At 44.1% G+C, this 24,563-nt stretch overlaps 1 protein-coding gene across 50 annotated transcripts in view; it reads left to right on the plus strand.

Annotated features, from left to right (window-relative positions):
• ASPRV1 (aspartic peptidase retroviral like 1) overlaps positions 1-24,563 on the plus strand; it is a 197,822-nt gene that overhangs the window by 93,464 nt on the left and 79,795 nt on the right. The window lies entirely within an intron of this gene.

Here is a 24,563-nt window from a genome sequence, read left to right on the forward strand (position 1 = left end):
TTCTCTGTCCCTCAGTTTCATCTCGGTAAAGTAGGGATAATGATAGCACCTATTTTATAGGGTTATTGTGAGGAATAAATCCAAGTAAAATGCTTAGAATAGTAACTGAAACATAGCACTCATTAGGAATGCTTTAATTTTCATTTATTTGAATATTAAAGGTTGAATTTTCAGAGGTATTTTGGACCTTTGTATTTTTTCTTTAAATCACTTGTTCATGACTTTTGAACTTTTTTTTTTCTTTTAGAGACAGGGTCTTGGTTTGTTGTCTAGGCTGGAATGCAGTGGTGCAATCATAGCTCACTGTAGCCTTGAACTCTTGGGCTCAAGAGATCCTCCTGCCTTAGCCTCGTGAGTAGCTGGGCCTACAGGCGCCTGCTACCACACCTGGCTAATTTTTTATTTTTTGTAGAGATGGGTTCTTGCAGCCCAGACTGGTCTTGAGCTTTGGCCTGAAGTGCTCCTCCTGCCTTGGCCTCTCAAAGCATTGGGGTTACAGGTGTGAAGCACTGCACCTTGCCTACACATTTTTTCCAATAATTTTTTTTATTAATTTGTAAGAGTTAACATGTCGACTATCATATATAATATAGAATTGTTCCCATTTTGTCATTTCCTTTCAACTTTATGTAGCTTTTTTTCTGTGTGCAAATTTTACATTTTTAGGTAGTCAGAAAATCTCTTCCCTTGTAATTTTTTCTGCTACTAGACCAATGTTTAGAAAAAAGCGTGCTTCCCCACCTCAAAATTATAAAAATAGTTACTTGTTCTTTTTGAGTACTGTGTGTGTTTAAATCTTTAATCTTTAAATTTAAATCTTTGATCCATCTGGTATTTATTTTGATATGAAGAGAGTGGTTGGGATCTGGCTGTATTTCTTTTTTCTTTTTTTGACGAAGTCTCACTGTTGCTCAGGCTGGAGTGCAATGGCATGGTCTCGGCTCACCCACAACCTCTGCTTCCTGGGTTCAAGCGATTCTCCTGCCTCAGCCTCCCGAGTACCTGGGACTACAGGCACTCGCCACCATGCCCGGCTGATTTTTGTATTTTTAGTAGAGATGGTTTCACTATGTTGGCCAGGCTGGTCTCGAACTCCTGACCTTGTGATCTGCCCACCTCAGCCTCGAAAAGTGCTGGGATTACAGGCGTGAGCCACTGCGCCCAGCCTTGTATTTTTTTCAGTTTGGGTAGCTGTCCCTAATTCATTTGTTAAAGGAGAAGCAAGAGCAAGAACCTTTAATCTGTTCTCCTCTTCCCTAATTTGAAAGTAGCTTGTTATTTTGAATATCACTTTCTCTGAAATAGCACATCTCCATCTCAGAGAATGGATTTAATGTTTGGATACAGCCAAAAGTCGTTTCATTACCAAACCATGGGGTGAATATACCATGTAAAGCAGTTTGGGATCAGAACTCACAGTCTGAATTGTAAGTGATGAGACTACTGTCTCTGCTACAGCTTCTTGGCTGGCTCTGAAGGCTCTTTGAAGGCAGATGCTAACAAGGGGACTGCTTTGAAGGGCCATTGTTCATTTGGAATGATAAAGTCTATGTTGTTCAAAAAACAAATGCTTGTAGCAGGTATTTTTTCACTCCAGACTGAGAATATTGGTGGGATATTGATAAGGGGTACTGAATGGTAATAAACATGTGCTCTAGCTCTGCGCTAATCAGCTTATTTCAGAACTCTAGTTTGATTCAGTTTCTTGCCTCTGACTCAAAATGGAGGGAGAGTGATTTTTACATAAGAGAACACACCCACATATCCTTTTGGCAGCAGCTACCTGCCAGAGATGTTGAAGAAGAGTAGCCAACCTTTACACAGCACATATTGTGTGCCAGTCATAGTCCTAAGTATAATACCTTACATGTATAAACTTCTTATAAGGTTGGTGCTCTGTACCAAATTGAATAGTATCCCCCAAAATTCATGTTGTCCCAGAACCTATGAAAGTGATCTTACTTGGGGGTGGGGGGAGGGGGGAGGGATAGCATTAGGAGATATACCTAATGCTAAATGACGAGTTAATGGGTGCAGCACACCAGCATGGCACATGTATACATATGTAACTAACCTGCACATTGTGCACATGTACCCTAAAACTTAAAGTATAATAATAATAAAATTAAAAAATAAAAAAAAAAAGAAAGTGATCTTACTTGGAAATAAGGTCTTTGCACATATGATCAAGTTGAGATGAAGTTTTACTGGAAAGTCTTAGTCTAGTGACTGGTGTTGTCATAAGAAGAGAGGGACACAGAGGGAAGATGGCCACATGAAGATGGAGGCAAAGATTGCAGTTATGCTGCTGCAAACTAAGGAATGGCTCTGGCCCTCCAAGGATTGCTGATAACCACCAGAAACTAGAAGAGACAAGGAAGGATTCTTCCCTAGAGCCTTCAGAGGGAGCATGGCCCTACTGACACCTGGATTTCAAACTTGTAGCTTCCTAAACTGCAAGAGAATAAATTTCTGTTGTTTTAAGCCATATAGTTTGTGGTAATTTGTTATGGCAGTCCTAGGTAATTAATGTACACTCTTACCATCTTCATTTTCAGATAAAGGAAACTGAGGCCCAGAGAAGTCAAATACTTTGAGATCTCTGTAGGCCCCTACTGTGCTGGCTGTGCATAGATTCCATACCTCCTGCTGTTGCTGTTGTTGGGTCTCCACCTTTACCATGGCCATTACCTCCTGACAGTGCTGGAGTTGAGCTGCTGGAATAACTTGTTTTTCTTTTTTCTTTTTTTTTTTAAGACAGAGTTTCGCACTGTCCCCCAGGTTGGAGTGCAGTGGTGCGATCTCTGCTCACTGCCACCTTTGTTTCCTGGGTTCACGCCATTCTCCTGCCTCAGCCTCCCAAGTAGCTGGGACTACAGGCACCTGCCACCACGCCCGGCTAATTTTTTGTATTTTTAGTAGAGATGGGGTTTCACTGTGTTAGCCAGGATGGTCTCGATCTCCTGACCTCGTGATCTGCCCGCCGCGGCCTCCCAAAATGCTGGGATTACAGGGGTGAGCCACCATGCCTGGCCTCTTTTTTTTTTTTTTTGAGATGGAGTCTCGCTCTGTCACCAGGCTGGAGTGCAGTGGCGCGATCTCGGCTCACTGCAACCTCTGCCTCCCGGATTTAAGCAATTCTCCTGCCTCAGCCTCCTGAGTAGCTGGGATTACAGGCACATGCCACCACGCCCAGCTAATTTTTGTGCTTTTAGTAGAGACGGCATTTCACCATGTTGGCCAGGATGGTCTCGATCTCTTGACCTTGTGATCCACCTGCCTTAGCCTCCCAAAGTGCTGGGATTACAGGCATGAGTCACCACGCCTGGCCTATGACTTGTTTTTCTAACACACCAGGCCATAGCCTTTCTTCATGTTTTGCCTGCTTCATACTGTAAATCAGAAACTCCTCTCAGGAGGCTTCTGACTGTAGCCTGACCATCTTACCTGATCTCTTCTCTAATCCCTCTTCCCCTCTCCCCTTTATTTTCCCTTTGCTATTTTTACTTTTCGTGCAGTGTCAGAGAAGTGTAGTGACTATGTCGGGGGAGGATCCCCCAGCTGCCTCTGGTAGTTGGTTTTATACTTCCCACTTTTGGCGTGCTGTACCTTCTAGAATTTCTGTCAGTAGACAATTCAAATCTTGTGTTTTTCTTTGGAGCTTTCAAGATCTTGCACATAGCTTATAGTTACATGGCTGTGAACAGAGAACAGGCAGTTTCATGGTGGCATTGGCTGTGAGGGCACTTACATTGATGAATTCAACCCACCACAGTGGCTGTCTCCCCTGTCAAAGTGAGTGAGGGGATGAGAGCATTTTGTGAACCAGCTCATCTTCCTGAATAGCTTCTTGCATGCCCCTGGGCTTTTCTGTTGGCATTTAATTGCTGGCTGTGGAATCTTGCCTGTTTTCCAATATAGACCTTTGGCTTTAGATCCTGTTCTTGTTCTTACCCACTCTCACTAAACTGAACTCCAGGAACCACATCTCTTCTGTTTGCTGCTGTATCCCAGGACTGAGCAAAGGCCTGATGCTTACTAACACCTCAAGAAATATTTATTGAATGAAGAAATGAATATTGACCTGGAAAGTTCAAACTCTTGGTTTTCCTTGCTTCTTCCTGAAGTCAGGGGCCAGATTAAGAATTTGTTTAATAGTCTTAAGCAATAGAAAAATTATTATGTCCCTCATACTTTCATCCCTCCGTATGTATTTTAAAAACAGCGTAAATGCAAAACAAGTATAAAGAAACCTAGCAAAATATAAAGAAAATGCAGCAAAATTCTGATTTTTACCTTGGTTACCACTTTCATAAATATAAAGTAACTTAAAATATTTGTTGTTGTTGTTGTTCTTGTTTTGCCAGTTCCCTGAGCACATGCTGTTGAGTAATCCTGCCTGGACCAGTCCTTCCCTCACCCTAGACTTCACCTTCAGTTCCCCTTTATACCACCTGCTGAAGCTGCCAGCCAGCCTTTTCGACCACCCTCCCTCCCCCAGGGGTGTTTGGCTTCTCAGACCCCAGCCTGAGCTAGTGCCCTTGGCGTCCTAGGGTCTTGCCAGGAAAGCAAAGGAGAACATGCATACCGCCAAAGAGTACCTAATAATAAGAACTCCCATCCTGAATTGTGATTTATAGTCAGCATAGCACATGTGTCAGGTGATTATACTTAGGCTGATTTTAGCCTTAATAATCTGCTTCTGTGATCCTGTATGTGGGAAGCCTAGAAATTTCTCTGTGATCCTCCTTCCTGGATCACTAAGAGACAAGTCAAGACATAGGTCCATTCTACCACCTGTGTTAATCTGGGCCTTGTTGAGACCATTTAAAGAAAGGTGTGATGCTAGAAGTAAGGTCCAGGCCTCCTGCACACTGTTTCAAGGCTGTGACCATAGTCAGATCCTGTTGCTTGAGTCCAAAGAGTTTAAAATAGTGTTGGAAACCTCCTAGGGAAAAAACAAAAAACAAAACACCACATCTTCCTGGGTAAGGAAGTGACATGTGCTGACTAGAGCAGGAGGGGTAGCCAAGGCTCCAAGTTCTATTCTGGACCTGTTGTTGATTTGAGGTGTGACATTCAGCAATCTGAGCTGATGTTCTGTAGCTCTGATTGGTTTCTCATCTTCTGCAGAGAGAGTGAAAGAGGCTGTGCTTGCAGGGGAAAAGGTGAACACTGGTCTCCTGTCCTTTAGGAGAGCCTCACCATTACACGTCCTGCCTCTCATTTGAATTTCCAGGCTTTTTTAGAGTCTCGCTCTATTGCCCAGATTGGAGTGCAGTGGTGTGATCTCGGCTCACTGCAACCTCTGCCTCTGGGTTTAAGTGATTCTCTCACCTCAGCCTCCCAAGTAGCTGGAATTATAGGTGCGTGCCACCATGCCTGGCTAATTTTTGTGTTTTTAGTAGAGACAGGGTTTCACCATGTTGGCCAGGCTAGTCTCGAACTCCTGACCTCAAGTGATCCACCCACCTCGGCCTCCCAACCAGGCTTCTTTTTTAAATGCGGAAACCGCCCGCACCCAAAGTTAATATGGAAACCCAGCAATGTTGTTTATGTTTTACTTGAATTCGTTTCATCAGAATTGCATTCCTTCTAACAGTGTGATTAGATCAGCTCTTAGAGGGGATGGCAGCTTCAGTAGGGTTTAGGAAAGGAAAGGAATATTTGTGGGGGGCACACACCTTGGCTTTGATAGCTTGAGGATACCAGGTACATGATAATTTAGATGGATAACAGAAACTTGTGTCCCTTGAGAGCCAGGCATGTATTAGATGCTTTCATACATTATTTAATTGTAATACAAACCAATAAAGTATTCCCATTTTTTGCACATGGGCAAGCTGAAAGTCAAAGAAGTTATGTAACTTGCCCAAGGTCACACAGCTAATAAAAAGGCTGAGCTAGGATTTATTTCTCCTCAAGTCTGTACAACGCCAAAGCCCATGCTGTTTTCACAGAGCTTTTCTGTCCCTGGTGAGATTTAGGAAAGGAGGGTAGGAGAAAGAAGGGTGATGAGATGCCATCTTTACCCACCTTGCGATTTTGCTTGTTGGGACGTGTTTAGCCAGAACATTCTGTTTATAGAATACTAGATTCTATATATAGAGATGCTGCAGCAACATATGTGGGAAAGATACCAATTGGCTGTAGGTGAGGATTTCAAAAAGCCTTTGTTCTTCATCACAGGATAGGCCACACGTGTCAAAACACCACTGGTAATTGGTTTACTGCTTAAGTGGCTCTGTCCTATCATCTACATAAAATCTGTTGATGTGACTCACAAAGTCAGGTGTGATGGGGCCGGAGGTGAGGGTGTGGTGTATCCTCACTGCATGTACTGGAGCTGGTGGCACCTGTTGTGTGACTACTACAGTGAATGATTACTGAGTAAATAAGAGGTGTCTCAGCCAGGCGTGGTGGCTCAAGCCCGGAATCCCAGCACTTTGGGAGGCCGAGGTGGGCGGATCACCTGAGGTTGGGAGTTTGAGACCAGCCTGACCAACATGGAGAAACCCCGTCTCTACTAAAAATACAAAATTAGCTGGGCGTGGTGGCTCATGCCTGTGATCCCAGCCACTTGGGAGGCTGTGGCAGGAGAATCGCCTGAATCCGGGAGGCGGTGGTTGCCGTGAGCCGAGATCGTGTCATTGCACTCTAGCCTGGGCAACAGGAGTGGAACTCTGTCTCAGAAAAACAAAACAAAACATTCTAGGTGTCTCCTTTTTTCTTCTCCAAGGGAGATCAGATAGCAGTGGGTGCTGGCACACATCCAGGGATGTGTGCTGGCACACCCTGGGCTAGCAGAAGAGATGGCTTGAAGGTGTCAGGTGATGGAATAAAAAGAGCTGGTCTGTCAAGTGGTATAATTTCAGGGGACCAAGAATGTGTCCTGCCCCTCAAAAACTTGCCCTAGCTGTTTGCTATTGCTTGGAATCCCACAATTGAAATTTCTTTTTCTTGATTTAAATCTTTGAGACCCTATTAAAAATGAAGAGACTCCAGGAAGAGTTTTGATTGTGAAACATTTTGGTCATGTTAACTGGAAGTATGAATGAGTTTATAAGATTGATTTCTGAGAACCAGACTGAGGAAGGGATAGAGAGGAGAAGGCACTGTGCCCCTAGTTGCAGGGACAAGAAGGAGACACCAATGAGTTTGAGATAAAGGCCTTGAAGAGAGATGCTGGGTCTCTAAAGAAATACTTGGTTTCCTTCACAGTTTTGTCTGAGAAAAGGCAAGCAGCTGAGGGTGCTGGTTATGGAGGCCCATCACCCCAAAAGAGGTTGTGCTGAGTAGATAGCCCACCAGCATGTTCGGATGGAGGCACACTGTTGTCTGGAGAGCAGCTGACAGCTGTAATGTAACCAGGAGTGCTGGACCTTTGGGTCTGTGGTTTACTGTGATGTACTGAGACAAGACTGTCACAGATCTTAGAAGGGGGAGGCACAGCTTCCGAGAAATGATGCAAAATGGTGGCGCAAAAGAGGCCACCAGTGGCAACAAGGGCAGGGCATTTCCTTCGTGGCTGGTGGTCACGGACAACTTCTGGTCTCAATTTCCCAATGAGCTATGCTAAGAACTTTACCAGAAAGCAAAATAAGCCATGCAAAAAGCGATGACAAAGCACTTGGGGTATCCATGCAAAGGTGCAGTTCCCCCTTGTCCACTAATTTTGTGGAGCCAAAAGAGCTGATCCAGAAGCTGCAAAGATAGTCCCTGTGATTAAGACATACAACTTTTTTTTTTTTTTTTTTTTAAATGCGAGACTCTGTCTTACTCTGCCACCCAGGCTGGAGTGCAGTAGAGCAATCTTGGCTCACTGCAACTTCCGCCTCCTGGGTTCAAGTGATTTTCCTGCCTTAGCGTCCCAAGTAGCTGGGATTACAGGCGCACACCACCACGCCCAGCTAATTTTTGTATTTTTAGTGGAGATGGGGTTTCACCATGTTGGCCAGGCTGGTCTTGAACTCCTGACCTCAGGTGATACACCCACCTCGGCCTCCCAAAGAAGGCATACAGCTTTTTTGGCCTGAATTCTTCCAAAGAGAGACCCTTCCTAGTTGACTTGGCATCATCTTTCATTCACCAGTGTTCTCTAACTGCCTTTATGATTAGAATTCTCACAGTGTTTTCTCCCCCAAGGGCATATTTTACAGAGGCAACTCAAATCTCAGTGCCTTTCTGAACTCCTTACAATTGGGTTTATAGATGCCTCCACCCTGAGGTTCAATTTCACTGTCCATATTCCTATTCTAAGTCTGGAGCACTTTATTTCTGATCCAGACTTTTGGCTTCACTGAGGCCTCTTGGGTTCTAGCTAATTTTTTTGGACACATTTCCCTAGTGGGCAGCCTAGGAATGGCCTGTCCTCCCTATCCCCCAAAGTTTGGCAAGGTCTGTACCCCCTACCTTAATGGAATCAGCACTACTTGAGATTTCTGAACATCCTACACCGTTTCCTCTCCCCTCAACCCCTGCAGCCTCATACACGAGGTCTAGTGGAAAGCAGGATCTGCTGATCACTAGGATATTAGAGCCAGTGTCTCCAGTAGGGAAGAACTCCTGGGCATGTGTTCTATGCCCTGAATGACAGCTCTCTGCCTATCAGTTTCTGCTTTCCCTCCATCTCACCTTTATTTTGGCTTTTACCTAGAAGTACAAGCTTTGTCTTGTTCCTCTGCCTGGACTTCCTAACCCTGTCCAGGACTAAAGCCCTGCTGTCAGTCCCTCACCAGGGACTTTTCACACTTTCCCTGGCCAGGTCACTTATCTGATACTAGAGCCTTTTCTTGCATCTAGGCTTTAGTAGGTAGAGTTCTGTCCATGCACAGATCTCCCTGTGTTGACCACCTTGAACTTCGCCTAGTGCTCTTTGCGCTAATTAGATGCCATGCTAGTCTGTCCTGCTGCCTTCTGGAACAAGGCTCTTAGCTTTGTTGAGCTCTTGCCCTGGATTTCATGTTAGCTGTCCAGCTGCCTGCACCTCAAAAAGAGCTTTTAATATGCATTGTAAAACTCCAAAAGGGAAATAGAATATATAACATTTTTCAAACGTATTTAACTAGAGATCCATTTTTTTTTTTCTGAAGGAATATTTATTAAAATCTTACAGAATATGTGTTTGGTGGAATACAGTTTTGGAAAGAGTGAATCTTTATCCCAAAGGAATGGACATCAAATAGAGTAATTCCAGATGAAGATAATGTTACTATTACCTTCATCTGAAATTCCAGATGAAGGTAGTAATCACTATTTCCTGTGTGTCTGCATAAGGATAGCTCTAATCCGCAGTGGAACTCTAAAATAGGGAGGAAGGAAGAATTCTGCATTCTTTCTTCCACTTTGAATCCTCTTCTTCCCAATGGAAACAGGAAGTGGTAAATGCAATGGTGCCATCACGGCCATGGTCGTCACTGGCTTCTGGATACAAGATAGGAGGGCTTCTCTGAGGCTCTCTTCCCTAGATTGGACCTCTCAGAATTTCTCTAGAGTGCTCCTGAGCACCCTTCCTTCTACTCTGGGACTATATTCATCTCAGCATCAGTCTCAAGTTTAACTGCTAGTTCAGGATTTTGATGTTACACATGGGGATCAGTGCCAAATGGTATGTAGCTCATTTTTATGGAATGGGTATGACATAAATTTTCTCCTTTCCCTATTAAATTTCTCTTCTATATCTTGTGGGCAGTCCAGACTATAATTTTTTTTCAATCCTTGAATGGAGATAAGCTCATGCTCTGTGGGCAGGGCGGTGTTACAGGTGGGTCGCCATTTAAATCTGACTGGGTGGGTGACCACGTACCAGGAATGGAAGTTGGCTTAGCTAGTAACCAAAGAGCAAGCCAGTTACTTCTCCTGCATGCCATTCCCAACCAGCACAGCTGGGGAAAGACCACCTGAAAGAAATCTCTAAGACTTCTGATGAAGAAATTACTAGGTCCTCTTGAGACCCTCATGTATGTGTCTTTATTGTCATGAGTGAGATCATTAGTTGGCTGATCTCAGTTGGCTTAGCTAATCATAAACTAGATGGAAAGGCTCAGCTTTGACCATGACCTTAGATGTGGATGGACCATGTCCTTAGGTATGTGCTTTGAACATCCAGTAAGCAGCATTCTCCATAGACAAGCCGCACCCTTGGGGCCTTAGCCTATGGCATTTGTCCATTTTTGCCACTTCTTCTGAAAGACTATGGTTTTAACTGAAGACCAGGGAGTCAGCTCGCTTATAGGAAAGTGGGAAGAGGGCTTGAAATGGGCTTTCAGAGATCTTAAATAGAGCTTGTAGTTTATTTGGTCAGTCTACAAGTATTTGCCACGTTAGTTTAGTTTAGTTTAGTTTTGAGTCGGAGTCTCACTCTGTCACCCAGGCTGGAATACAGTGGTGTGATCTCGGCTCACTGAAACCTCTGCCTCGCGGGTTCAAGTGATTCTCCTGCCTCAGCCTCCCGAGTAGGTCAGTTTACAGGTGCCTGCCACTGCACCCGGCTAATTTTTGTACTTTTAGTAAAGACGAAGTTTCACCATCTTGGCCAGGCTGGTCTTGAGCTTTTGACCTCGTGATCCACCTGCCTCGGCCTCCCAAAGTGCTGGGATTACAGGCGTGAGCCACCATGCCCAGCCGGTATTTGCTAAGTATTAATTGGCTTATAACTGTGGAAAAGTTGTTAACAGCTTTAGGAAGGCTGTTAGGGAAAGTCTTAGGTTGCAGTGAGCTGAGATCAGGCCATTGCACTCCGGCCTGGGTGACAGAGCAAGACTCCATCTCAAAATAAATGAATAAAAATTTAAAAAATAAATAAAGAGACAAAGTCTTGCTCTGTCACTCAGGCTAGAGTGCGGTGGTGTGATCACAGTTCACTGCAGCTTCAAACTTCTGAGCTCAAGCAATCTTCCTGTCTCAGCCTCCCTGAGTAGCTGAGATTACATAGGTGGGTGCCACTATGCCCAACTGTCTCTACTCCCTCTATATACTGTCTCTAGATGATGCCATCTATATTTATTGGTTCAGCTACCACTAATAGATCAAGTGCTTTAATACCATCATCCTCCACCTAGATTTTTCTCTCTTCTGAGTTTCTTACTCATAATAGCCAAACACTATTGGCATTGTAACTTGGATAGCTCTTAAACATAGTTTAAGCACCTTAAACTCAACATGTCTCAAGCCAAATTATATTGTTCATCACACCATTCTCTTTCCCTTTCCAAACCTCCTCCTCCTCCTCATTTCCTTGATTTAGGAGCATCACTGTCTAGCGTCATTTGTTAACATGCTTTTGCATTACTGTTTTCTATTCCCCCACTGGGAATTTAATAGTCTCCGGTTGTAATGTAAGATGTTTAGGATGTGGTTCTTTATTTTCTTATTCAAGAACAATTAAAGGTTAAGCTGAGTAAAATGGAAGTCCTGGAGAGGAAGCATCTGAGGGCTAGAACCTTGGAAGAAAACTTGAGAGTTGACTAAGGCCACCCTTAGGTGCAGTAGGGGCCAGAAGACCTCTTTAGGAGCATGCAGAATGGAGAAGAGGTGGGGCATATGATCCTCAGTTTGTTTCTTGTGCAAGCAGAGTAATTGGCACCTCCCCTGCTGGCTGTTTCTGTAAATCACTGTGGAACCTCATGTAATCTGGTTTAAACGTCTAAGGATTGAGCATCCTAGTATAACCCATCAGCTAGCTGGAGTCATCCTTCTCCTTAAAGTTTTGGCTGAAAATGTCATTCTTCAACTTACAGCAAGTTGTTCTGATTCCTTCTTCAGATTTCTTCAAATTCCCAGGAGCTCTGATTTTGAGCTCTTGCTTCCATTGAATTTGTTTAGATTATGGATGGTTTACTAGATCAAGTACACTGACCCTGTTTCCATCCACAATGATACAGATGTAGAACTCCCAGCTAAAGCCTTTATATGCGTTGCAGACTTTATCAAAGGTTTGGGATAATGGAGAGAATTCAACATTGCAACAAAGTAAGCAACTTGAATTCTAATACTGGTTATTCCTGTTACTCAGAGTACTTTTGCCCACCCCTCCACTAGGGATTTGTCATTATTCATATCACCCACATATGTTGGCTTTGTTTTTTTTTTTTTTTTTTTTGAGATGGAGTTTTGCTCTTGTTGCCCCGGCTGGAGTGCAATGGCATGATCTCGGCTCACTGCAACCTTTGCCTCCCACGTTCAAGTGATTCTCCTACCTCAGCCTCCCAAGTAGCTGGGATTACAGGCATGTGCCACTATGCCTGGCTAATTTTTGTATTTTTAGTAGAGACAGGGTTTCTCCATGTTGGTCAGGCTGGTCTCGAACTCCCAACCTCAGGTGATCCACCCACCTTGGCTTCCCAAAGTGCTGGGATTACAGGCGTAAGCCACCCCACCCAGCTGGCCTTGGTCTTTTATAATCTTATCTTTCTCTCCTCTGCAAACTCTCCTTAGCATATTACCACTAGAACTCCAAATACTTCTGTCATTCTATTTTGCAAGCAATTTAACTTTCTCAAACTCTTCCTCCTAAAATCACTTCTGGGTTCACTTCTGTGTGTCCAGAGCCTACCAAGGGGGAATAAAGAGCTTCATACGCTTTTTTTTTTCCCCTTGAGACATGGTTTTGTTCTGTTGCCAAGGCTGGAGTGAAGTGCTATGATGTCATAGCTCATTGTAACCTCAAACTCTTGGCCTCAGGCAATCCTCCCACCTTAGCCTCCTGAGTAGCTAGCACTTACAGGTGATCACCACCACACCTGGCTACTATTTTTTTTGTCTTTTAGTGACAGGGTCTTGGTATGTTGCCCAGGCTGGTCTTGAACTTGGTATGTTGCCCAGCCTGGTTGCCCAGGCCACTGGCCTCAAGCAATTCAACTTTCTTGGCCTCCCAAAGTGTTGGGAATACAAGCATGAGCCACTCTGCCCAGCCTTCATACATTTCTTTAGCTACACAAAGAATAATATGTAGACCCTCTGATGTTTACTTTTCCATTATCTTCCATCTTTTGAAGGTATTTCTTGTTTTGAGTAGCGCTTACTGCTTATCTGCATAATGGTTTTACATTGAAGGATCTATGGAGGAAAAATAGGAGGATATTCTAGGTAAAAGCAACAATAAAAGCAGCAACCTTCATAAAACCTGTTGTGGACAAATGAAAAACTAGTCCAACTGGGCAGAAGAATTCTTGTCAAGGAGGAGAGCTCACAATAGATTAGAAACTCCAGAAACAGACCTAGGTTTCAGCAGGAAAGGATAGTGTTAGGACAAATGATACAGGACAGCTGGCTGACAAGAAAAAAAATTTCTGTCACCATATAGCAAAATTAATTCTAAATGGATTACAGGTTTTTACATAAAAACTAAAGTAATAAATGTACTAGAAGATAATTGTTTGTTTTTTTTTTTGAAGTATGGCACTAAAGGCAGAAACTGTAAAGGAAAATGTGTGATGAATTAGCTAAAAGTAACAGCATAAGCAAAAGTAGATGACAAACTGGTTAAAAACAATTTTCAACATATCTCTAATGTACACAGAGCTTTTACACGTTAATAGGAAAAAAAATACCACAAAAAAATGGGCCAAAGTCATAGAAGAATAAATTCAAATGTGACTAACAAAGCATATAGAAAAAGGCTATTTCAGCCAGGCGCAGTACCTCATGCCTGTAATCCCAAAACTTTGGGAGGTTTTTACAAAAATGAATTAGCCAGGAGTGGTGGTGCACACCTGTAGTCCCAGCAGTAGCTCAGGAGGCTGAGGCACGAGAACGGCCTGAACGCAGGAGGCAGAGGTTGCAGTCAGCTGAGATCACGCCACTGTGCCCCAGCCTGAGTGACAGAGCAAGACTCATGCCTGTAATCCCAGCACTTTGGGAAGTTGAGGCAGGCAGATTGCTTGAGCTCAGGAGTTTGAGAACAGACTAACAAGTCACTGATTATGCCAAGGTGTTTATCTACACCAAAATTGGAAGGTTACCTATCATGATGGAAATGGGGCTAACTGGAAAGGGGAGCCACTCCTCTAGAAGGGGAAGATGGATTTGTTTCCTGGAGTTGAATTTGAAGAGCTAGAGGTACATCCAAGAGGAAATGTTCCATAGGCTGGAGATTTCCATTTAGAGAAAAAAATTACTTCTGAAGTAGAAGCAATAGGTGGGAGTGGAGACTCCCTAGATTTGGCACCTTTGACAGGCTTGGAGGGGAGGTGGTATTTTGGTTCTTCCCTTCCTGCCAGAAGTCTCCTTGAGAGAGACTGGAGAGGAGTGTGTGGTCTCAATTAGAACCTGAAGAGTAGAGACTGGGGAGAGGTAGGAGTGGGCAGTAATCATAAACAACAGCCACAACAGCATTTAAAAATTACTTTAGGCCAGGCGCAGTGGCTCATACCTGTAATCCCAGCGCTTTGGGAGGCTGAGGTGGGAGGATCCCTTGAGCCTAGGAGTTCGAGGCTGCAGTGAGCCATGATCGTGCCACTGCACTCCAGCCTGGGTGACAGAGTGAGTCCCTGTCTTGGAAAAAAATAAAAATTACTTTGGAAAGTGACACTATAGTGACTTAAGTAACAGAATCCTGTGTGTTTTAGATTATTACTTTTTTTTGTTTTTTGTTTATATGTACACTTCCAATTTTGGTGTAGACAAACACCTTGGCATTATCAGTGACTTGTTACTCGGTTCTCCTCTTCCTGCCTGAGAGACTGTCAAATCAGCACTTATTCTATAAAGTGTCTTTAGATTGATCCATTTCTTTATAATCCCACCCGCCCACGCTAGTTGCTACCTTATTATTTCAGACTTGTATTGCCATTACAGCTTACTAACTGGTTTCTCTAATTTCATTTTCTGCTTCATTCATTTTGCATGCTATAACATAAAACCTGCCCTGATCACTGCTTTTATCACCACTATCTGCTCAAGAGCCTACGATGGCTCTTCATTACCAAGCCCACCAAGGTAAAATAATTTTGTCCGGTTTCAGCCCACCCACCATATTCAAGTAACAGAGTGTCTCTTTTTCTGCCCACCTCTTCACTGCTCCTAGCTCCAGGCTGCAGCTTTTGCTCTGTCTGCCCCTCTTTGGAAAATTCATCTCTAAGAGACAGGGAGTGGAGAAATGAGAAATGAACTTTGAGGCTGAATATCTGAAAATGCAGAATTAGGATTCAAACTCAGATATTCAGCCTCAAAGTTCATTTCTCATTTCTTTATTGAATTCTGGCTTCATTTCTTTGAAAGTAATACAGTAAAAGCACACTGACTTAGACCAGTGACAGAAGGGCTTGAGTTAGTTAAATGAAAAAAAAAATTTTGTGAAGTCATTAGGTTTGTTTATTTTTGGAATTCCATGGTACCTCCACTTGTGTATTCGCTAGCTGATAGAGATCCTGAGAGGAGCTACTTTAATGAGTAGAAAATCAAGAGTCCCTTAAGTCACTTCAGTTTTCCAACTGGCAGTCATACTTATGGGATTAAATTATTTAACTGACTCATTCAGATAGCATAAACACAAAATGTAATTATCTCGTATGAGGAGTCCAGAATCAACAGGGTCAGTGTTAACAGAAATTTTCTTGCAATTGCTAGACTGGTGTCTGCTAAGAATCCTGCAAGGCATCTTGCACCTCAGTGCTTGGTGTATTGTGGGCAGTCAGAAAATGATGGTCGAGTAAATGAGTGAGTGAGTGAAGAACTAGTGGAATCTTTTTCCTTGAGGCATGTTGAGCTGTGTGAACAGTCTTCCCACAGCCTCACACTGTAGTTTTGCTGGGTTGTTTAGGGACAAGTCATATTGCTCAGATTTTATAGTGAGAGGGAGGAAATGGAGGCACCATAGGACTTTTCTGCTCTGTGAGCTGGTAATGCCACAGAGGAGTGTTTTCAGAACTGGTAAGCTGGTATCACTTGAGTCCCAGTCACTGGATCTCTCCTCCTAAAAGATCAGGCTGCTGAGAGTCCCTGGAACAATTGAGGAGGCTCATGGAGGTGGGAGATTTCCTACTGGCAACCTGGATCTCGCCCAGAGAGGGCCCCTACTTTATAGGTCCGCTGTAGGAGGCTCTTCACCTCCCTTCCTTCTCATTGCTTGGATTCTAAATCCGGAACTTCTCTGGCACATCTCTGGTTTTTGCTTACACAGCCTGGCCCTGCCCTCTGGCTGTATGCCATTTGTGATTTTTAGCCCTGCTGGAAGTTACACTCTCTACAGGGGTAAAGCAAACTGGGAGGTGCTGGTTCTGGCTCCAGAGGGACTGGGGTCTGGGGCCTGTCACCTGGTCCTGCCTGTGTTTCCTGGTGAGTATTCTTGGCCGCCTTTTTACCCTTAGCACACCAACTCAAAGCCCATAATTCTGCCTGGGTAAGGATTAGAAGAGACTACCTTCTTCAGAGGGTCTGTGGGGGCAGGAATGTTAGTGCTTTGGAAGAAGCTCCTGACAGCAACCGCCACATCCTGCCTTGGGAGAATTGTTGGTCTCATATAGATGATCTAACAGTTATATTGGAGGTGTCTGTGGGCAGTGGTATCATACCACAGAAGGATTTCCCACCAGGTTCTTTAAGTATTGGACCTGCTTTTCAAAATAAAATCTGATTTTCTTTTTCTTTTTTTTTTTTTTTGAGACAAAGTCTCGCTCTGTCACCCAGGCTCAAGTGCAGTGGCGCGATCCCTGCTTACTGCAATGTCCACCTCCCGGGTTCAGGTGATTCTCCTGCCTCAGCCTCCTGAGTAGCTGGGACTACAGGCATGCGCCACCACGCCTGGCTAATTTTTTGTATTTTTAGTAGAGACGGGGGTTTCACCATGTTGGCCAGGCTAGTCTTGAACTCCTGACCTCAGGTGTTCTGCCCGCCTCGGCCTCCCAAAGTGCTGGGATTATAGGCATGAGCCACTGCGCCCAGCCTGAAATCTGATTTTCAAATGGGTAAATAATGTATGATTATTCGCAGAATATCAGCATGAAAAAATGTTTGAGGGGTTGGGTGCAGTGGCTCACACCTATTATCCCAGTACTTTGGGAGGCTGAGGCAGGAGGATCACTTGAGCCCAGAACTTGGAGACCAGCTCCAGCAACATAGTGAGACCCCTTCTCTATTAAAAAAAACAAAACAAACAAAAACGCTTGAGGTTCCCAAGGCAAATTTTCTTATTTCAGAAATGAGCAAACCTAGGAAGGTCCAGCTAGTGGCAAAGCCATGCCCATGATGAGGAGCTGACACTCAGCTTATATGAAAGGAATTGAAGCAGAGGGGAGCAGGCATGCCTGAGAGTAAGTCTCAGTCTTTCCTGGACGAGCATTTCCCAGGGTATTTTTTGGGTGAGGGAGGAGGCAAATGCATTCCTCCCATAGGAATGCCCTGCTCATTCCCTTCAGACTGGGTAATGCCGACCTCACTGACTTACCTTAGTTCTTCCAGACTGAAACCAAAATGACACAGTATCATGAGTGTCAGTATTTGAGACTTTTCAAGGCATGTTTCAATGAGTGAAAGCCTAAATTATAGGATATGAATGAGTGAATGCAGCTTTATTAGCTTCAATACATAAGGAAAACTAACATTAAGTTAGCAAAATGACAGTGGAGGTTTTTCAGGTGGCCTGATTTAATGAGTTGATTAGACTGATTTATAATTAAAATTAGCCCTTCTATAGCAGGTGCTTATAAAAGTCCATTTATTCATTTTCAAATATTTATTAACTGCAGAGAGTTCTGTGATAACTTGAATTGAGCCTGCTTTTGAGGAACTTTTGTTCAGTATAAAAATAATTTTACTTGTAGATAGAGTGTTAGGATGTGACAGATACAGACTAATCTGTGGGAATTCAGAGGCAGAAGAGATTGTTTCCAGCTTTTGGGTCTAGAGAGCTAGGTGAGTTTTGTGAAAACAATCTTGTTTTAAAGAACGCTTTAAACAGTTTTGCTTATACTATGGTCAGAAGTAGCATTAATTCAAAGGAGAATCTATTATCATTCATAGTATTAAAAATTATTGGCTGGGTGTGGTGGCTCATGCCTGTAATCCAGCACTTTGGGAGGCCGAGGCGGGTGAATCACCTGAGGTCAGGAGATCGAGACCAGCCTGGCCAACATGGCGAAACCCTATCTCTACTAAAAATACAAAAATTAGCCAGGCATGGTGGTGTGTGCCTGTAATCCCAGCTACTTGGAAGGCTGAGGCAGGAGAATAATTTGAATCCAGGAGGCGGAGGTTGCAGTGAGCTGAGATTGCGCCAGTGCACTCCAACTTGTGACAGAGCGAGACTGTCAAAAAAAAAAAAAAAAACTCATTAATATTATTAAAACTCTGAGTTAATAGCAATACAGTATACTTCTTTTCATTGTGCTTCTTTAATAATCACTAAAACCATTTTCCAAAGAGCAGAACCTTTGGTAAGTAAGAGGAATTCACTCTTTTACTGGTTGGTAGCTCTGTAGCTAGTGAATGGGAAGCAAGGATGTGGACCCAGTCAGGGAAGCTGTACTTTCAAGAAGCTTGTCTGTAAAATGAGAAAAGTTAGTGAAAGGAAGACATGGGATGTAGAGAGGGCTATTGATTTACATTTTGAGACCCAAGCATGTCCTTTTGCTGTGGAGAAAGAGCTAGATGAGAGGGAGAAGTTGAAGATAGGAAAAATAAACAAACACTTTGAGGGGCTGAAGTGGAGGATCACTTGAGCCCAGGAATTTGAGAACAGCCTGGACAACATGATGAGACCCTGTCTCCACAAAAAAATTAAAAAATTAGCCAGACATGGTGGCATGCACCTGTAGTCCCAGTTACTTGGGAGACTGAGGTGGGAGGATCGCTTGAGCCTGGGAGGTCGAGACTGCAGTGAGCTGTGATCATGCTACTGTACTCCAGCCTGGGCCACAGAGTGAGACCTCGTCTCTAAAATAAATAATAATCCAAAATAGAAATAAAAATTGTTGAGCAAGGCCCCTGGGGAGAAGGGGTTACTAAATCCTGAGTACTGGCAGAGAGATTAAACTTGAGCTGAACAAAAGACAGGGCTACCACTGAGATTAACATCATTACCACCACCTAATCTGTGGGAATTCAGAGTGGGGAGAGATTGTTTCCAGCTTTTGGTTCTAGAGAACTAGGTGAGTTTTGTGAAAACAGGATTGTTTTAAAGAATTCTTTAAACAGTTATGCTTATACTGTGGTCAGAAGTAGCATTAATACAAAGGAAAATCTATTATCATTTATAGTATTAAAAATTATTGGCCGGGTGCAATAAAGCACCCTTTATTGCTTTCCTATTTTTTGCCAACACTCTGCTGAACATTTTTTTTTTTTTTAAAAACAAGGTCTCTGTTGCTCAAGCTGGAGTGCAGTAGTGCAATTATAGCTCACTGCAGCCTCCATCTCCTGGGCTCAAGTGATCCTCCTGCTTCAGTCTCCTGAGTAGCTGGGGCTACAGGCATGCACCACCATGCCCAATCAAGTTTTTGTATTTTTTGTAGAGGTAGGGTTTTTCCATGTTGCCCGGGCTAGTCATGAACTCCTGAGCTCAAGCAGTCTGCCCGCCTCAGCCTCCCAAAGTGCTAGGATTACAGGCATGAGCCACTGCACCCGGCCATTTTAAAAATTTTTAGTAGAGATGAAATCTTAATCCGTCGCCCAGGCTGGAGTGCAGTGGCACAATCTCGGCTCACTGCAACCTCTGCCTCCTGGGTTCAAGCGATTCTCCCACCTCAGCCTCCCGAGTAGCTGGGACTACAGGTGCATGCCACCACGCCTGGCCAATTTTTGTTTTTTAGTAGAGACAAGAGTTTCACCATGTTGGCCAGGCTGGTCTTGAACTCCTGATCTCAGGTGATCCACCTGCCTCGGCCTCCCAAAATGTTGGGATTACAGGCTTGAGCCACTGCGCCCAGCCTGGTCTTGAACTTCTGAGCTCAAAGAATCCTCCCATCTTGGCCTCCTAAAGTGCTGGGATTATAGGTGAGAACCACTGCACTTGGCCGAGCATTTTTTTTTAAAGATTTAAATTTATTCATATTTTTTAGAGACAGGGTCTTACTATGTTGCCCAGACTGTCTTCAGAGTCCTGGACTCAAACAATCCTCCTGCCTCGGCCTCCCAAGTAACTGGGACTACAGACGTGCCATCATGCCAGGCCCTTTTAGGCACTTTTTTTTTTTTTTTTTTTTGAGGCGGAGTCTCGCTCTTTCGCCCAGGCTGGAGTGCAGTGGCGCTGTCTTGGCTCACTGCAAGCTCCGCCTCCCGGGTTCACGCCATTCTCCTGCCTCAGCCTCCCGAGTAGCTGGGACTACAGGCGCCTGCTACCACGCCCGGCTAATTTTTTTTTTTTTGTATTTTTAGTAGAGACGGGGTTTCACCGTGTTAGCCAGGATGGTCTCGATCTCCTGACCTCGTGATCCGCCCGCCTCGGCCTCCCAAAGTGCTGGGATTACAGGCGTGAGCCACCGCGCCCGGCCTTTGGGCACTTTTAAATTTCATTTGATGGGGCAAGGGATGTAATCGGGCAGAGGGATTTGGTAAGATTCTGCGAGACAGAAAGTTGGAGTTTTCTTCTTTTGGGTTTTGATTTCTGTGGGCAGAAGTTGAGGTCATCTGCTGGGAGTGGGCAGAGTGGTATGGTTTTTAAAAGCTGCTGTAGGAGGACACCTGAGCTGTGCTGAAGACCCAGCTAACATTGGAGATGATGAATTTTAGAGAAAGTAGCCCTCATGACTTCATGGTTGCTTTAGCAGCACAAAGCAACTTGGGATTAAAACAAAGGAGGACATTTGTGTTCAGATAGTAGCTGTGTTTTGTGGGGCAAATGGAAGACATGGAATAAGGGGGTCTAGGGTATCGGTAGAAGAGTGGTTGGCCTTTAGCTGGTTAGAGAAAGAAATGAACCCAGGAGAGGAGTGATAGGTGGCATATGATAGGGAGTGGGGCTGTCAAGGGGCTGGAAATCCCAATGAAGTTGAAGAACAGAAGCTGTAGAAGTAAAAACAAGGAGAGGCAGAAATATAGAAGGCCATGACCAGGCAAAGGGTCTGACTTGAGGTGGAAAGGCATACTGTGCCTCAGAGGCCAAAGTCCTTGATGACCAGAAGGTCTGCAGATGATAGCAGTGAGGAAGAGTGTAGTTGTTTGGCATGAGCCTCAGCAAAGGAAGGATTTTTTGTAGGAATAATGGCTTCAGAGTAGCACCGAGGCTGGGCGTGGTGGCCTACGCCTGTCATCCTAACACTCTGGGAGGCTGAGGTGGGCAGATCACTTGAGGTCAGGAATTCGAGACCAGCTTGGCCAACATGGTGAAACCCTGTCTCTACTAAAAATACATAAATTAGCCGGGCATGATGGCTGGCGCCTATAATCCCAGCTGAGGCAGGCGAATCACTTGAACCCAGGAGGTGGAGGTTGCAGTGAGCCGAGATTGCGCCACTGCACTCCAACCTGAATGACAGAACAAGACTCCATCTCAAACAAACAAACAAACAAAAAAAACGTAGCATTTAGGCGAATGTCTGTTTCTCCTCCTTGTGGGGTATTTTTTTTTTTGGACAGGGTGTTGCTGTGTCTCCCAGGCTTGGCACAATCTTAGTTCACTGGAGCCCTGAACTCCAGGGCTGCTTCTAGTATTGCTAGGTCCTGAAGAATGATTTCATGGCATGACTTTTATTTTCCAGAAAACAAGTTAAATGAGTATCAAGTTTCAGCTAGAGGGAAGGTGGCTAGGACCACCTTTCAGGCTTGCTTTCTGTACTGCCTGTCTAAATAATGTAGAGTCTTAATGGGGCCTGGGGTGTTCTGGCCAAGTAGGACAAGCTCCACAAAGTCCTGGACCTTTCTTTGCAGGTAACAGGTGCCATGAACTCTTGGGGGAAAAGCCTGTGGCCCTCTTGCAGGCAAAATCCCATTTGGCTGCTAGGATTTTTTAACTGTTTAGGATCAGATTGAGCCTGAGCCAATGCTAATCATCTGTGAGAGGCTGAATGGAAGCTTTTAAAAAGGTTTCTTGCTTAGAACTCTAGGAGTCAATGGACTCTTGAGCCTTTCTATTCCTTTGGGGTCTGAAATTTATTTTTCTTGAGCTGTATTCAGTCATCAGCTTCACAGTGACAGCAGAAAATGCCCTAAAAAGTCCACATAGTTTGAAAGAGTCTGGAAATACTCAGGTAATTGTTCACAGAGATGTTTTTGAATTTTTAGTGGTTCAGGATTCTTTCAACATTGTTAATTCATGACCCCAAACATTTAAAAAGCAACTTCCAAATTACTCAAACAAATACATTAAAATCTTCACAATTCTTTTTACCCCTTTTTACCTTGACGCATTTTTACCACCACTCTGGCTGTAAAACCAGATGTGAACAGCTCAGAAAATGATTGCCTAACCAGCCATTTCACCACAGGAACCTAAGCAAAAGAGGCTGTTTGGATCAGAGCTTGGGGTGCACTGCTCCTGTCTCTGTACTTCTTTTTTTTTTTTTTTTCTTTGAGAGGGAGTCTCGCTCTGTCATGAAGGCTGGAGTGCAGTGGCACAAATCTCGGCTCACCGCAACCTCCACCTCCCAGGTTCAAGCAGTTCTCCTGCCTTAGCCTCCCAAGTAGCTGGGACTACAGGTGTTCACTGCCACACCCAGCTAATTTTTGTATTTTTAGTAGAGATGGGCTTTCACTATGTTGACCAGGCTGGTCTTGAACTCCTGACCTCAGGTGATCCACCCGCCTCAGGCTCCCAAAGTGCTGGGATTACAGGTATGAGCCACCCCACCTGGCCGTCTCTGTACTTTTAAATAGTTTGTAATGGGTTTTGCTACATAAAAATGAGAAACTTCTATCTGGCAAAAGTCATTATAAACAAAGTTAGAAGACAGCCAATAGGTTGGGAGAAAATTTTTGCGATATATATAGTAGACAATATAGGCTAATATCTATAAAGAGTTTATACAAATCTTAGACAAAGACAAACCTTGGTAGAAAATGGGCAAATACAAAGAATAAGAAAAAGACAAACCTTGGTAGAAAATGGGCAAATACAAAGAAGTGCTTACCCTTGAGCACAGAGTTCTCTAGACAAGGATGTTTATTGCAGTGGTAAATATCTACAAGTAGGGGTAGTATGAAATACCATGTGGCTGTTAAAAGATAGAAGCAGCTTTCTGTATCAGTGAAAAAAGCGAGTGAGGAAAAATATGGATAGAATGTTCTCATTTTTTTTTATTTTTAAATTTAATTTTATTTTTTGAGACGGAGTCTTGCTGTTGCCCAGCCTGGAGGACAATGGTGTGATCTTGGCTCAACTTCTGCTTCCTGGGTTCAAGTGATTCTCCAGACTCAGCCTCCTGAGTAGCTAGAACTACGGGTGTGTGCCACCAAGCCCTGCTAATTTTTGTATTTTTAGTAGAGATGGGGTTTCTCCATGTTGGCCAGGCTGGTCTCAAACTCCTGACCGCAAGTGATCCACCCACCTTGGCCTCCCAAAGTGCTGGGATTACAGGCCCGAGCCACCGCGCCTGGCTTAAATTTCTTTTTAGAGACAACATCTTGCTTTTTCATTCAGGCTGGAGTACAGTGGTGCCATCATAGCACACTGCAGCCTCCAACTACTGGCTTCAAGCTATCCTCCCATCTCTGCCTCTCAAAGTGTAATCTCACGATTTGGGATTACAGGCATGAGCTACCATGCATGGTCCCCATTGATGGGTACATTGATTGATTGATTGAGACAGGGTCTTCCTCTGTATCCCAGGCTGGAGTGCAGTGGTTCAATCATAGCTCACTGCAGCCTTGATCTTCCAGGCTCAAGTGATCATCCCGCCTCAGCTTCCTGAGTAGCTGGGACTACAGGCTCACATCATCATGTCTGGCTAATTTATTTTTATTTTTAGTAGAGATGAGGTCACACTATGTTGCTCATGCTGGTTTTGAACTCAATCAATTCTTCTGCCTCAGCATCCCAAAGTGCTGGGTTTACAGACATTAGCTACCTTGTCTGGCACCCATTTATTAAAAAAAAAATTATAATTATTCGATTTAGAATGTGTATATTGGGCTGGGCACAGTGGCTTATCCCTGTAATCCCAGCACTTTGGGAGGCTGAGGTGGGTGGATCTTTTGAGCTCAGGAGTTCAAGACCAGCCTGGGCAGTAAAGAGAGACTCTGTCTCTACTACTGAGCCAACTGAGGTGGGAGGATAGCTTGATCCTAGCAGGCAGAGGTTGCAGTGAGCTGAGATCATATGACTGCACTCCAGCCTGGGCGACAGAGCCAGACTCTGTTTCCAAAAAAAAACAAAAACATATAACCTGTTTTAAATTTTAACTTTTTTTTTTTTTTTTCTTTTTTCGAGATGGAGTTTTGCTCTTGTCACCCAGGTGGAGTGCAATGGCGCAATCTCAGCTCACTGCAACCTCCGCCTCCCAGGTTCGAGTGATTCTCCTGCCTCAGCCTCCCAAGTATCTGGGATTACAGGTGCCTGCCACTACGCCTGGCTAATTTTGTATTTTTAGTAGAGATGGGGTTTCACCATTGTTGGCCAGGCTGGTCTCAAACTCTTGACCTCAAGTGATCCTCCCGCCTCGGCCTCCCAAAGTGCTGGGATTACAGGTGTGAGC

The sequence above is a fragment of the Pan paniscus genome, chromosome 12, assembly GCF_029289425.2.
Source record: "Pan paniscus chromosome 12, NHGRI_mPanPan1-v2.0_pri, whole genome shotgun sequence".
NCBI lineage: Eukaryota > Metazoa > Chordata > Mammalia > Primates > Hominidae > Pan > Pan paniscus.